Genomic DNA, 3604 nt, shown 5'->3' with positions numbered 1-3604 from the left:
TGTTCAATGAAGAAAAACCATAGGAAATACCATTTATACAAGGACACATAGTAGGAAGTCTTTCCAAGGTTTTCTAGGAATAGAACTAGTCTTTGAGATGGCCCAAGTATCCAATGTTAAGTTTTAATGACTTAATGAGATCTTTAGGTGAATGTAAATGTATGCAAGGATTTATTTTGAGTGTTGCAAGTTGTCCAATCCTGGAAAATATTAAAAAATGATACATTTACAAAAAAATGATATTTACAGCTATTTTGAAAAGATAATCACAATTTTCCCCATGTTGGCTTACCAACCAAGTCATTTTGCTTCAATTTGAGTACCTAGATGACCCTATTCTAGTGGTGAAAACCAGGAACTTGAAGATAAGAGGATAATGTGCACAATAAGAGATAGAGATAGAGACAATATAGAAAAGGTAGTGAACTGTAGTTGAGCATTTCATTGCTAGTGGTTGTATATATACAAGGTACATTAAATGAGGTAGGTGAGCCTTATCTCTAAATATCTAAGATATTTACAAAGTGGATATCTATGAGATCCTTTTGTCCACATATTGACTTGTCCTTATCTTATCCAACTTTTATCCTTATCTAGAACTTTATCTTAACATCCCCCCTCAAAAGGATTCCATAGGTATTTGTAGATAAAGAAAAAAAGGTTACATTCAATTCATCAATTCAACTAAATGTTTTCCCCTCCCGATCAGATTTGCATGGCAATTTTGTGCTTCAAGTGAGGAACTGATTTGGTGAGGAAATCAGTAGCATTGTCACATGATGGTACATATTGAAGGATGATATGGGAACTTTCAACTAATTCACGTACAAAATGATATCTCATATCAATATGGTGGAGTTTAATGCTTAATTTTGGTCCTTGAATGACAAAGTTGATGCTTTATTGTTGGTGAAGATTACAATTTGTTGAGGCTGATACCCAAAACTGATGTCTTCCAAGAGTTTCTTCAAATAAATTATTTCCTGGGTGGCCATGCTGCATGCCACATATTCAGCTTCAGTAGTAGAAAGTGCAACAGAGTGTTGCTGTTTGGTACTCCAAGAGATGGGACCTCCTGCTAAAGTAATGATAAAACTAGTGAGAGATTTTCAAGTAGCAAGATCACCACCCCAATGTGCATCGGAATAGGCTCGTAAGAGAAAATCATTGCTGTCTTTTGTAAAACAAATTCCCACATTCGATGTAGCTTTTAGATATCGCAAGACTCATTTGAGCTGCTTCCAATGTTCATAAGTGGGTTGATGTATGGCATTGGAGAGAATGTGTCCTGCATAAGATAAATCTGGATGGGTACAAGTAATTAGATATCGAAGATATCCAAGTGCTTCCATGTAAGGAATGGTCTCCATTTCACGAGCTTGATCAGTTGAAAGAGAATGGGAGGAGGATGGATTCAACTGTAGATTTTGGGCAAGTGGAGTGACCATGGGATTACATTTTAGCATGGAATAACGGGAGAGAATAGACATAATGTAGGTATGTTGATGCATTTTGATGGATGTGGCTGACTATTCAATTTTAATGCCAAGACAGTAATGCATAGGACCATAGTCTGTTATAGCAAACCATGAAGATATGATAGATTTGGCTTTGGACATTGCATGAGGAGTGTTGGCAAGAATAGGAATGTCATCAACATAGAGACCTAAGATAATGACAATGTTGACTTGAAGAAGAGTATAAATGTTGTGATCTATTTCTAGCCTCCAAAAGCCATGGTGTAGTAAGTGAGAATGAATACGAGTGTACCACTGCCTAGGTGCCTGTTTTAGACCATAAAGAGCTTTATGCAGTAGGCAAATGTGTGTAGGAGATTTGGGATCAACAAAGTTTGGTGGTTGAGACATATAGATTTTTTCTTCTAAGTGACCATGCGAGAAGGCAGTCTTAACGTCAATGTGGTGAAGAATTAATTTAAAATGAGCTGCCATGGAGAGTAATACCTGTAAAGAGGACAAAGCAAGTACAGGAGAGAATGTACTTCCGTAATGGAGGCCTTCAATTTCTTCGAAACCACGAGCCACAAGTTGAGCTTTGTACTTGTCGATGGAGCCATCTGGTTTGAGCTTTTTGCGAAGTACCCATTTGCACCTTATTGCAGATTCTCCAAGAGGAAGGGGTACCAATTTCCAAGTGTTATTGTGAAGTAGAGTTTTGTATTCTTCAAGCATTGCAGCTTGCCATTGAGAGGCTTCAGTAATTTGACGTGCTTGAGTAACAGTAGGACAAATTGGAGCTTCGGGAATAATGATTGGAGGTGAATTTCGAGCTTACCCAAGAGCAATGTTGGCTTGAAGATGAAGATCATGTAAGTTCTTGAAGCACGAAGTTGATTGTGATTGTACCTCTTTAGTGTCGGAGTTGGATGTACTGAATAGAGTAATCGGCATTGATGGAGAAGCTGGAGATGGAGGCCGTAGAGTCATAACAATGAGAGCCGTAGGAGAAGTATTGCTTGATGTCGAAGACATTGCGGCTATGCGAGCACACATTCGAGGTTTTTGTTCATCAGTGGATGGAGCTAAGTTAGGATTAGAGGCATGGAGAGGAGGCAAGTGTTCATGAGGAAATAAAGCTTGTTGAATGGAAACTTGATCTTTATATAGATTTTCTTGGGAACTTTCAAATTGTGGATGATTGAGAGTATGAGTTTGAAGTGAAGCTTGAGATCTGATTTTGCCAATGATGGCAGCTTGTTGGCTTGTAGAGGGAATATTGGAGTTGTCAGATGGCGGCAAATGCTGCCGTTTGGGACATAATGTAGGTGCTTGCTGCCTATCATTTTGTGGAGGAGCTTGTGGCCTAGGACTGGTCAAGGTAGCCATTTGCTTTCTATCATTTTGTGGAGCTGTGTGTCGTCTTGTTGCTGATGCTACTGCATGGCATTTTGACGGACAATGCCATTGAAGGGATTGGAAGCATGTTTTTCGTGTCGTTAGCAACCGTGATTGGCGCTGGTCGATGGCCTGGAGCTGTAATTGCTCCTAAAGGTTTTAATAAGGCTTTATCCTTAAGGTTTGAATCCGTTAGAGATAAGGATTTTTCACATGTTTTAAGGGAATTCCAACCTTTATAAGAAGATAAGGTTGATGAAAAATGTGAAGAGCGGTTGTGGCTAGAACAGGACGAAGAGGATTTTATCGAAGTGATGTTTGGATTTGTATGAGGCATATATAATGTCGGGGATTCTTTGACGGGAAAAAGTGTGAGAGATGGACATGTTGTGGTGTTGGACGGAAGAAGATTATCTTCATAAAAGATGGCACTTCGGCCATAAATAAAGAATTTATCAGTTGGATCATAGAAGCAATAGGCCATAAAATATCTTGAATAATCATCAATAAGCATCATAAATTATTTTGCTCCAGTGAGAGATACAGGATTTATTGGACCACAAATGTCTGAGTGTACTATTTGAAGTGGTTGAGTCGTAATGGAGTAAGATTTGGGATAAGGAAGATTTGTGGCCTTATTGAGAGCACAAGCTTGACAAAATGGAAGTTGAGAGAGAGAAGGTGGAATGCCACAGACAAGCTTCTTGTGAATAAGTTGTTGGAGAACATTCTGAGAGGCATGACCAAGC

Source organism: Lygodium microphyllum, chromosome 13 (assembly GCF_053477565.2).
Source record: "Lygodium microphyllum isolate KBCC chromosome 13, Lygodium_microphyllum_v1.1.10, whole genome shotgun sequence".
In the NCBI taxonomy this organism is placed as follows: Eukaryota; Viridiplantae; Streptophyta; class Polypodiopsida; order Schizaeales; family Lygodiaceae; genus Lygodium; species Lygodium microphyllum.
The sequence above is the reverse complement of the archived record's forward strand: the minus strand, read 5'-3'. Positions refer to the sequence as shown.